Below are 13,280 nucleotides of genomic sequence, written 5' to 3' on the forward strand. Positions count from 1 at the left end.
GCCTCTTGACCGTTTCCATCTGATTGGCTGTACCCAAACACCATATCGGCTTGTTGTCGACATGAATACTAGACCATTCTGCTGCTTACAGCACGTTGCGTCAATCTCACAGTCAGTCACACACAAGGAACGCACGGTACGTGGCTAGTAGAACTCATTCCTCAGCGCCATCTACCGTGGTAACAATGCATTTCCGGACATGTGTTCATAGGAGCTTTTTCCTTCATTTCCAGTAGTGAATCCACCCCTGTAGTTTGCCAGTTTCATTGATGTTCACCATGTATATTCTGGTGAAACGGCTGAATTCACGAAATACTCTCTCGACGATATTATCTTGTGGAAAAAATCGAAATATTGGACTCTGTCTGCTATTCTGTTCTTCTAGAAAAAATTTCCACCTGTAACTCGTAAAGTTTGCAGCATTGTGTGACAACATTGCATTCGGCCTCCGTATCCCAGGAATATAATCTTTCACGATTCTTTTTAGGATGGGTGTCGAAGTACTGGTTATTAAAGCATACGGCAACCTGACATACTTTGTGAAAATGTCCAGTAATGCTACAACATATTTGACACCTCTTCGTAATCTTGGAAGGCGTCCAGCTACGTCTGTCAGTAAAAGTTCTAGTGGGTTAGTTGGAAGAAAAGAGGGTAGTGAAACGTAACAACATACATTTATCGGTTTCGTTTTCAGGCATGCCACGCAAGTTTTTAGCAACTGCTGACTGTATCTCTTCATTATTTTGAAATAGCAGTAACATTTTAACTGACCAAGTACAGTTGTACAGTACTTTGTATCTCACTTCGGGCATCTGGATACCTTTACCTTGGATTGTAATCTCATTACTGATTAGGGAAAACCTTTACATGCGAGTTTCAAACCATCAAATTCCGTTGTTACTGTTTGAAGGTTCGAGTTAAGTCTAGTGATCGGAGCGGCTTGCTCACGTTAAGATTTCTCTGACGTGCGCTGTTGTTCTTAGTTAAACGGTGAAAATTTTCATTTATCTGTGCCATTTGCTCACTCGCTAATTATACAAAATTTTGCTTAAGCAGCATGGCTAAACCTTTCTTCAAATCAGCAAATGGATCTGATAAGGGAGAAGGTAGTTCAACCATTTTATGGTCAAACCAGAAATTGTTACTGATTCTATTGTGAATTCTATCCCACAACAATCAGTATTTCGTACAGATAACACTTTTATTGAAAAACAAAGTCTAGCGGCGATGGGTCATGATGCCTTTGATTTATATCCACCATTTTGCGGTGTGTTAGATTAACAATGTTCCTAAAAATATCTTCTCACCCTTTTTTTCACACAGTTCACAGAATGATACAATGAGAAAAGGCCACCATCATCGACTTTTTCACTCGTAACTTCGAAGCACAGACATTTGCTCGAGAAAAGCGGTCTTCTTACCTTGAAGGTTGCGATTAATAATCGCGGTTATTCCTTGATTTTCGTATTTTGATTAATTCTCTTCTTTCCTGTCAGTTGTTCTTGTTTTATGGTCACATTCAGGGCTGAACGCATGAAAAATAAGACACACGGATCGTTTCAGAACACAAATTTACAAAATAGGCACCGGTACAATATTTACATTCTTACAAATTTCCTGTTTATTGATGATCCTCACTTAGGTTGCAGCTTCACTGTTACCTAACGGAAATTGAGGTTTCACTTTCCTTCTTCGTTCGTCATTTATTAATAGGCACTTAAGTTATTATTTCGCGCTGTTCACTTACTTTGTGACAACTATAAAAGTACGAGTGTGGTTTGAAAAGTTCTCGAAATCACCACGAGAGGTCAGCGCTATCGCAACGAGTTGATCACGTGATATTCATTGGATTGTTGCTTGTAAAACGTGCCACGTCAGTGGTCTTGAAAGAGAACTGTGACGGTAACGTGGCTGTGTTATTGTTCCCGCGTAGTGATTTGCGAAGATGGAAAAAATCGCGATTCGAGCAGTATTGCGTAAAGATGGGTATGAAAGCAAAGGACATTCATGCCGATTTCCAGGATACACTGGGGGACTCTGCTCCTTCATAGTGAACTGTTTCCAAGTGAACAAATGAATTTAAATTTGGCAGGGAGAGCTTAGATGATGATCTGCGCAGTGGTCGGCCAAGATGTGTCACTACTCCAGAAATCATTGCAAAAGGGCACAAAATGGTCGTGGAGGACCGCCAATTGAAAGTGCGTGAAATTGCTCACACTTGCCAGATGTCATCTGAAAGGGTATTATATTACATTTTAACTGAAGAATTAGGAATGAAAAAATTATCTGCAAGATGGGTGCCACGAATCTTGACGCTGGATCAAAAACGCATGCAGTCGCCATGGCCAAATTACACGAAGTACGGTATGAATTGTTGCTACACCCGCCTTATTCACCTGATATGAATCTGCCAGGCTTCCATGTCTTCCCAAAACTGAAAATGTTTCTTGGTGGGCGAAGATTCACTTCAAAAGAAAAATTGATAGCCGAAGTTGGCAACTATTTTCAGGCCCGGAGGAAACTCATTTTCTAGATGTGATCAAGACACTGAAGCATCGTTGGACCAAGTGCATTAATCTACAAGGAGACTACATTGAAAAATAAAAAAGTTAAAGTGATGTAAGTAATTTTTTTTCTATTCCGTTCCGAGGACTTTTCAAACCAACCTCGTACTTACTGGGGCCAAAATTTATCTTTGAATTAGTTATTGAATTTGCCTTTAATAAAATGTAGAGTTACTGAAAATCTCATGGCTATTCCTTATTATTTTTAACGTAACAACAGCCCACAGTTTACTTGCAAACAATTCGTTTGATTTAATTTTCTGACCGCATAATACTTACTTTAGCTCTGTGAATCTTGAAGTTCAAAAAGACTATCTGACTTCGTAACAACGAAAAAGGATTGCAGGTTCTATTTTAATTAAAGACCGAAAAACAATACTGCCTAACTTGCCAACTGAAATTAGTTCCTATAGCTAAAGAAAAGCTACCCTATTTAAATTTATCACTTTTTATTTTACAAAAATGGCAAGGGAATGTTCAAGGAAGTAATAACGATATAATTAACTAAGTCAGTTTAATTACTTGAAACACGTATAGGCCTAATAATGTGCGACATCTCAGATGACTAAGCAAAATCACTTTAAGCTAATAGTGAGGCAAGATAGAAATGTAGTGCAATTGAATGGAATAGAATGGCATGGTCGGTTTAGTCATTGTCTCGTCTTTTATATAATACGTGATAAATGAGGATCTTTGTCATCTTTCTTTTCATTACAATGATATTAATATATTGTTTATAAGGATCACTGCCTTTTCACAGTCGACAAATATTTTATTAATTATTCCACATCGTGTGTACATGACGCTTTCATGACGGCGATACTGATTTGAATAAAAAAACAGGGGGAAATGCCTTTAATTTTGGCTCTGACGCTATACTACATTCCACGAAAAAGTTGAGAATTTGGAAGAGGAGAACGTAATAGTGCTTCACATAGTGATATCGACACTCACTTTCGAAATACGATGCCACAGAAGAATTCTTAACATTAGTTCGATGAACCCAAGAACTATTAAGGAGATATTGAATCCAACTGGACCACTCTGACCATGGCAGTGACACCAATTCTTCACTCATCCTGTGAGCCTCGTAGTGGTGACAAACTTCTTAGAGCCCAGGTACAGTCTTGACTGACTCTGCTCTCAGTGGGTACGTCGGTATGTTCCACAGTTCTCATGATCTCTCTACTGATTGAGGTGACTACATTACTAAATATGGCAGCTGTCAGTAAAATGTTCGCAAAAGGTATACACTATCTTAAGGAATAAAAAATGAAACAATTATTATTATTATTATTATTAAATTAATAATATAAGCAGGTACACAAAAAGGCAACCAGAAATGTTGGACTAGATTCAAAACATCGCTCACTCCTTTCTTAAATAGATACATGTTATGACACTGAATAGATGGCAAAGGCAGTTAAGGAAGTTAACGATAGATTAAGTAAACCAAATAAACTTCCCGACTATTTACTCGTAGTATCACGCCAATGTAGCAAGTTCTGGACATTTTAAAGACACCACAACAAATGCTATTGAATCTAGCAATTTGCTAGCCCCCAGACAATCTCTATGGTTGTACTCTGAGGACAGTATGTCTAGGAACACATGATGATTATGTTCAGAACGGAGAAATCCAGATCTCTTCCGCATTCGAGCAGTAAAAGAAATGTAGCGACAAACGAAAATTTGTACGGAGAATGGGATTCTCCTGCTTACTAGGCAGATACGTTAACCATCTACGCCACATTCGCACACTGGTTAGACACCACTGGACGGACTATCCAAGCACGCCCCTCCCCCCTCAATCCAAATTTCCATTTGCCGCACACTACCCAAGTAGCGTCTCCTAGCCGTTTTCTTCTGTTTGCTAGTCGCATCAAGCTAAGTTCTGCAAAAGGTCGGGTACACTGAAGAGCCGAAGAAACTGGTACACCTGCCCAGTATCGTGTAGGGCCCCCACGAGCACACAGAAGTGCCGCAACACGACGTGTCATGGACTCGACTAATGTCTGGAGTAGTGTTGAAGGGAACTGACACCATTAACCCCACAGGGCTGTCCATAAATCTGTAAGAGAACGAAGGGGTGGAGATCTATTCTGAACAGCACGTTCCAAGGCATCCCGGATATGCCCAATAATGTCCATGTCTGGGGAGTTTGGTGGCAGAGTGTTTAAACTCAGAAGAGAGTTCCTTGAGCCACTCCGTAGCAATTCCGGACGTGTGGGGTCTCGCATTGTCCTGCTGAAATCGCCCAAGTCTGTCGAAATGCACAATGGACATGAATGCATGCAGGTGATCGAACAGGATGCTTACGTACGTGTCACTCGTCAGAGTCGTATCTAGACCAATCAGGGGTCCCATAACATTCCAACTGCACACGCCCCACGCTATTACGGAGCCTCCACCAGCTTGAACAGTCCCTTGGTGACATGCAGGATCCATGGGTTGATGAGGTTGTCTCCATACCTGTACTCGTCTATCCGCTCGATTCAATTTGAAACGAGATTCGTCCGACCAGGCAACGTGTTTCCAGTCATCAACAGTCCAATGTCGATGTTGACGGGCCCATGCGAGCCGTAAGGCTTTGTGTCATGCCGTCATCAGGGGTACACGAGTGAGCCTTCGTCTCCACATGCCCATATCGGATAATATTTCGTTGAAGGGTCGCACGCTGACACTTGTTGATGGCCCAGCATTGAAATCTGCAGCAACTTTCGGAAGGGTTGCACTTCTGTCACGTTCAACGATTTTCCTCAGTCGTCGTTTGTCCCGTTCTTGCAGGACCTTTTTCCGGCCGCAGCGATGTCGATGATTTAATGTTTTACGGGATTCCTGATATCCACGGTACGCTCGTGAATTTGTCATACGAGACAATGCCCACTTCAACGCTAACTCGGGAATGCTGTGTCCCATCGTTCATGCGCCGACTATAACTTCACGTTCAAACTCATTTAAATCTCAACCTGCCATTGTAGCAGCAGTAACCGATGTAACAACTGCTCCAGACACTTGTCTTATATAGGCGTTGCCGACCGCAGCGTCATGCTCTGCCTATTTACATATTTCTGTATTTGAATACGCTTGCCTGTACCAGTTTCTTTGGCGCTTCAGTGTGTAACCTCCCCACAAAATAAAATAAATAAATAAATGTTATGGATAATGATTCTGATTTAGTGTAACCTCAAAACAAAATTCTTTCTCATTTGTAACCTCCCTACAAAATTCTTTCTCATTTAATCTAAGCTCAAAATTCATTCACATATAGCGTAACCTCAAAACAGAAAAATTCCTAAACCTCTCAACAGTAAAAATTATAATTATGTCGTTCACATTAAGTACAACATAACAATAAAAAAATAAATTCAGTAACCTGGTAATAAAACAATGTAACTAACCTCTCAATTAAATTGTCGCTCACTTATGACTTTTCAATAATTCACTGTGAATTTAACCTGGTAAATTTTGGACGACAGCAGTGCTGCGTCATGGCCCTGAAAGATCATTCTGAATAAAAAAAGGAAAAATTCTTACCTCAATGAAGTCGCCGGATATATCTGCTCTTACAATAAATTTTTCCGGCACAGCTCTGTGCAATGCTGGCCGACCTATCTGTTATTTATGGAAGGAAGCAACTGATTTTTCTATTGCAATAATCGAGATGATCATGGATGGGAGAAATTAGTAAATTCTTTAAATTGAAATGAATGGTTGTTAAAAGTTACTTTTTATGAGGAAGATTATTATTACGAGATTCTTAAAACATTTACATGGAACTTGAGATAACATTACTACATATGCGCGAGGCTGCTTTTTACCTTATACAATAATACTCAGGCTCCGGCATCGCTGCACCGCGAGCGGGGCCAGCCAACACGATACACCAGACCAGACCAGAGCAGACTCCAGACTATCAACAACTTACTGCTACAGCTACACAGTTCCTACTGCAGTCAACACTGCTCTCTGGTCAGAGACCTTGCATATCGCAGGCAGCGCATGAGCAATACATCGAAATTACATCTGCTCGGACCTCTTACAAGTGTATATGAGTGGAGTGTTCTGTCGGCCATGTCCGAATGACCAGACACCACTCATTTAGATACAAATAATGTTTTCCAGTCGATGTTTCACTTAAGTGGCCGATTTTAGAGTCACATACAGGCTAAAGACTCCCATAAGCAGCTCCTGGCATTTCCACTGTTTTTGTTGTTGTGAGACATGGAGGTGTATTTTTGCAGCGTTTGTAAATATTACGCGTTCTACATATTCAGGTTCTATATTTTTCGTCATGCTAGTTTGAAGATACTGTTAATCCTTCAGCTGCAGAATTTTATGGTGAGTAAAATTCTGTATATTTTTAAAATTAGTTATGTAACGTGTGGACGGTTAAGCCTCACTTCGTCAGTCGTGTACCATATTGTAACCTTAAACACAAGGCCTCCTTACCATGGAACTCACGATATTTGCAAAGGAATAATGTCGTAATAATCTTCGCAGCATTGAAAGCGGAAATTTGTGTTAGCGGCCAATGGTGTGGCAGCAATTTCGGTGCTGATCTACAGTCAATGTGGGTACGAATCTTTACAGAACAGAGCCGAAATGTTGTCTTCAGTCTTTTTCTGTCGCTTGATCGTTCACCCCTTATCGTGCTACAGAAATGAGGCAGTTGTGACAGTACCTAACGGTTTTCTGCTGATGAGTTGCTCTCCTAAACACCGTCCTATAGGAGCAAACCAATTGCGCCTTTACCTGTTGGTACTCGTACTTTCGGTACCTGCGTACGGCTCGGTTTAAAAAGAACAGCTCTATGTTGTCACTGGGTCGAGCTGCACATGTCTGCTTTCATTCTCCGTAGTTAATTCTCTGCAAATAATAAATGTAGCTGTGGTCCTGTTGTTATATAGTCTAGGCATTGGTTCGACTTGAGAACTAATAAAATAAATAGCAATACAAAACAAAAGTTAAATGAATAATTTAATAACAACAGTTGTATTCTAACATCAGTAAATGATATATATGACAGAATTATTTTGGATAATGGTTTTTCAAGGAAGGTCAGCTCAAACGAGAAGTGGTCCTACGATATTCAGTTAAAATACAGAAGAAAAATGCCCTTATGAAAAGCAGTAAAGTTGCGTTGAGAATTTTATGAGAATTGGTTAACAGACTGGACTCGCATTCGGGAGTACGACGGTTCAATCCCGCGTCCGGCCATCCTGATTTAGGTTTTCCGTGATTTCCCTAAATGGCTCCAGGCAAATTCCAGGATGGTTCCTTAGAAAGGGCACGGCCGACTTCCTTCACCGTCCTTCCCAAATCCGATAAGACCAATGACCTGACTGTCTGGTACCCTCCCCCACAACAACCCAACCCAACCTAGAAACGACGGAGAGGCTTCGCCACGCCGTAGCCCTCAGTGGTTCACAACAGGCCAGAGCAGTCCACCCACTCTACCGCCGCCCCACACCGAACCCCCCCCCCCCCCCCCTCGGGAACGTCTCATACCAGACGAGTGCAACCACAAATGTTTGCATAGTAGAGTAATTATGGTTTACTTGGGTACTTGGAGACAGTGTTTGCGCAGCAATCGCCGACATCATTTCATGTCATTTCTGGAAACCCAGAATCTACTCTGTAGGAATCAACATGGATTCCGGACACAGCGATCGTGTGACACCCAACTCGCTTTATTTGTTCACGAGACACAGAAAATATTAGATACAGGCTCCCAGGTAGATGCCGTTTTCCTTGACTTCCGGAAGGCGTTCGATACGGTTCCGCACTGTCGCCTGATAAACAAAGTAGGAGCCTACGGAATATCAGACCAGCTGTGTGGCTGGATTGAAGAGTTTTTAGAAAACAGAACACAGCATGTTGTTCTCCATGGAGAGACGTCTACAGACGTTAAAGTAACCTCTGGCGTGCCACGGGGGAGTGTTATGGGACCATTGCTTTTCAAAATATATATAAATGACCTAGTAGATAGTGTCGGAAGTTCCATGCGGCTTTTCGCGGATAATCTTGTAGTATACAGAGAAGTTGCAGCATTAGAAAATTGCAGCAAAATGCAGGAAGATCTGCGGCGGCTAGGCACTTGGTGCAGAGAGTGGCAACTGACCCTTAACATAGACAAATGTAATGTATTGTGAATACATAGAAAGAAGGATCCTTTATTGTATGATTATATGATAGCGGAACAAACACTGGTAGCAGTTACTTCTGTAAAATATCTGGGAGTATGCGTACGGAACGATTTGAAGTGGAATGATCATATAAAATTAATTGTTGGTAAGGCGGGTGCCAGGCTGAGATGCATTGGGAGAGTCCTTAGAAAATGTAGTCCATCAAGAAAGGAGGTGGCTTACAAGACACTCGTTCGACCTATACTTGAGTATTGCTCATCAGTGTGGGATCCGTACCAGGTCGGGTTGACAGAGGAGATAGAGAAGATCCAAAGAAGAGCGGCGCGTTTCGTCACAGGGTCGTTTGGTAAGCGTGATAGCGTTATGGAGATGTTTAGCAAACTGAAGTGGCAGACTCTGCAAGAGAGGCGCTCTGCATCGCGGTGTACCTTGCTGTCCAGGTTTCGAGAGGGTGCGTTTCTGGATGAGGTATCGAATATATTGCTTCCCCCTACTTATACCTCCCGAGGAGATCACGAATGTAAAATTAGAGAGATTCGAGCGCGCACGGAGGCTTTCCGGCAGTCGTTCTTCCCGCGAACCATACGCGACTGGAACAGAAATGGGAGGTAATGACAGTGGCCTGTAATGTGGCCTCCGCCACACACCGTTGGGTGGATTGCGGAGTATAAAAGTAGATTCAGATGTAGATGAACTGAGGCAGAATAAGGGGAACCATCCCGCATTCGCCGAGGCAGATGGAAAACCGCCTTAAGAACCAACCACAGGCTGGTCGGCACACCGGGCCTCGACACTAATGCGCCGGGCGGATTCGTGCCGGGGACAGGCACGCCTTCCCACTCGGGAAGCAGCGCGTTAGACATCGCGGCTAGCCGGGCGGGTTAGAACGCCAGTGAGTACAATCTTGACTACATTCGAAGATAGACGTAGATTTGATACTTAAAAGTAGATGTCCTACAGTGTCCCATAAGTAATAATTTTTATATTGCAATCGTTTTATCTAAATATCTGAACGAAAACTATGAGTTTTGCTAGAGAAAAAGAAAAAATTGAACATCGCATAGATGCTACCGGTTTAAGATCTATGCAGGAGGCAATTTGGTTACCTAAAAATGACGCTGGTTGTAATCTACACTTTGATTACGTTGGACCTATTAAAATTAATTAGAAGTACGCACGCACAAGAAGACAGTGGGGCACGTTGGCCATGTAGGCCAATGTTTCCCTATTTAAGTGGGCCATTGTGCCCTATCGTCATATTGCAATTATTTTAGTTCGTTTATGAAAACACTTCCAACGTTTATTGCCTGATAATGTTTCAAAATAATCCTTACTATATGAGCTTCAATCGTTGTACTTACGCGTGTAGCAAGAACATTGTCTTGAAGTACACAACAAGACAAGTTGAGCAAGCAGAATTTGCTCACGCTAAAAAGAAAACAAAATGTGTGCCCTTACTCTCTCGGCGATCTAACTACTCTGATGCGTTTTTGGAAAGACTACGGTATTGTTGCCACCAACTTTCTTATTCTGACGGCAGTTCAACGAAATAATAATAATTGGCAATCGTGCCCCGAAGGTCAGTGTTCCCCGCTCTCTCCTGCCTGTTAACGGAGAAATTGTAACGGTCAAGACATTTGCTTAACTTGCATTTCTACAAAATACAAGCGCTACGTTAAGTCTCAATAGAGTTAAAAGTGGCATGCAGGGAGGTAAGTCGAAAGTTTGACATAATGCTATCATGTGGAAAGGAAACAAGATGGCACTCTTGTGCAGAAAAGGAAAATTTTAAATCAAACAACGCTGTTGTGCTTTAGATGAATTCGCGGTTTATCGTCATCAGAATAACGCAGGCACTGCACTATCGTAACGTTGTTGTGGTTTACACACTCTCTCTTCACTCGGTAATGCAAAAAGTAAATTGTTGTCACTGCTTCCTCCACCAGCCCCTCTTCACCCCCTCCCACACCCCACCTCCGGTTCATCAAAAAATTCGTCACGTGCACTCAAAAGCGGATGCACTACGGCTCTCGTGTACTGTTGAGCAGGAAATGACATAAGCAATTCTTCCCGAGATCTTTATTCTGTAGGAGCAAAGTATTACTAAAAGGCCAAGTGGCACAGAGGCCAGTGGAATTTCTCCGAACCTGTTTTTTCTCCCCAAGATCAGGATTTAGTACCATTCTCAAGGTAAAGTTTACGCACATTTTATTGCAGATAGTTGCCCAGGACAGATTAGTAACCGTTCAGCCTGAAAGATTATTTTCAATTAACGTAATCAATAACTACACTCTTTATGATTATAGGTATGAGCTGGGGTAAGTTAGTTTAAATGCACGCACTTCTGCGTGCTCGTCATTGGCTATCGTTTAATGATGGCTCAACAGTGGTGCATTCCCGACCTGTGATTATCTAGATAATTTCGCTAAATTACACATCTCCTACTCCGTGCTGACATTTTTATGGCGTTGTTTTTCTCTACTCTGAGAATTTTCGAAAGTTACCTGTGTTGTGCATAACCTACTCCATAATAAATCGGCGTTTGTGATTTAATTACTGTAGCACATATTATAACTAACGTATCACGTTACATTTAGTTTTTCTTTGCAAAAGGTGTTTCTATTATCTGCATTTATCGTAAACAAACTATTTTTTTAATTCGTTGGCGGCTAAGATCTCATAAAAAGTTTCAGGAAATTAGCAACTGTTATCCCAGGTTTTTCTTTTGTCTTAAGAGAAATCTCATTTTGTGTACTTACTGTGTCGTTTCTTAAAGGGAATTAGTAACCCTTTTAGCTTAACAGATCCAGAAATGAAAGAATCAGCAACTGTATTTTAAAGTTATTTCTTTACTGTTTTGTACGACATTGCGCCAACCACAATGCTTCGCCGCTGTACATGGTCCTCTCAAACACAAAATGAGTTACTTGCCTTGTAAGCAGCTGGATATCCCTTCTTCTACCGTCAAAACGATTGGTAGCTGCTGCGAATGTGTTTGTCGGGATAGCTCCCGAGACTCGCGTAACAGAGATACCCTAAGTACCTCAAATACTAACCTTTCCTGTGGATCCTGTCTCCCCCTATTAATACTAGTCCACTTGACTGTGAGTGGCGTGTCTGTGGTAGTGGCAGTGCAAGGGCCCTGTGTAATGTTATCCCTTAGGGAAACGGCAGCAAGGGATGGGAACCCCAGTTGCAGTCCATGTGTTTGCCTGGGGGAGGAGGGGGGGGGGGGCTCATTCAACGTGCTCAAGAGGATGTTCTGGCGGGAGTCAGTAATGGAACGGGGTGCAACAAACTATGCTCCGATGTCATAGTTGGATCAAGCCAGAGGCTGGCAGAGAATCTCGTGAAGACCGGCGTTACACACAAAGTTTCAATGAAGCTCGCAGTTTGTAGCATTGTCCCCAGAATTGACAGTGGCTTCCTGGTTCTGATTCTAGTGGAAGGTTTGAACCAGAGACATTGAAGGTCATGTGACAAGACAGATCGTGCTTTCTTCTACTTGCGCCATGCGGCTGACAACTGTACGATCCCCCCCCCCCCCCCAGATGGGTCAGGTGTGGACTGCACATCAGAGGTCGCTACGTTACACATCAGAGGCTGCTGACCAATGAACTGACTGTGTGCGAGAAGAACTGCAACACCACAAGATAATGACTTTGTGTGGGTTGTACACTGGTATTAGATTAGGCGACAACCATCCACCCCAGATAACGATAGCAGTACGGGACCCAAAAGTATAAGATCGAAAGGCGAGAATATTAAAATCTTAGTGATTAACTGCTAAAGCATTCGCTACAAAGTGCTAGATTTTGATGCCGCCCTCAAATGCTGTGGACCTCACCCTGCTCATCATTGTGATTGGCACCATACTAAACTTCGGAATGAAAAACAATTTCCTTTGAAACCAATTATTAAAATCACGAAAAATATATGATTGATTTTTGTGGGTTTTTTGTTGAATCACAAACTAATGAGTGAATAAGAGAATTGGTACGGCTTATTTCTAACAATTTTTTTATACAATGATGAATTCGCACTGCATTATCAGTGATATCCAAAATTACTTGCCGGCCGGTGTGGCCGTGCGGTTCTAGGCGCTTCAGTCTGGAACCGCGCGACCGCTACGGTCGTAGGTTCGAATCCTGCCTCTGGCATGGGTGTGTGTGATGTCCTTAGGTTAGTTAGGTTTAAGTAGTTCTAAGTTCTAGGGGACTGATGACCTCAGGTGTTAAGTCCCATAGTGCTCAGAGCCATTTGAATCATTTGAACCAAAATTACTTATCAGGATGCAAATAGCTGACTATCTACTAACTACAAAACATGCTTCTTCTCCTTACGATATTGCAGTGCACTTGTTGTTCTAGATTACGAAGTAGAGTTCCATCGGACACGCATCCATGCATGGCCAAAGGAACACCCATTGCAGCGACTACAGTCGTTATAGAATACATGAAATGTATTTGCATTTGCGAGTTTGGACAACTATCAGCTGTATAATGGAATGACACCTATGAAGATTTGTGCCGGATCGGGACACGAACCCAGATTTTCTGCTTATCAT

Source organism: Schistocerca piceifrons, chromosome 8 (genome assembly GCF_021461385.2).
Source record: "Schistocerca piceifrons isolate TAMUIC-IGC-003096 chromosome 8, iqSchPice1.1, whole genome shotgun sequence".
NCBI classification, from domain to species: domain Eukaryota; kingdom Metazoa; phylum Arthropoda; class Insecta; order Orthoptera; family Acrididae; genus Schistocerca; species Schistocerca piceifrons.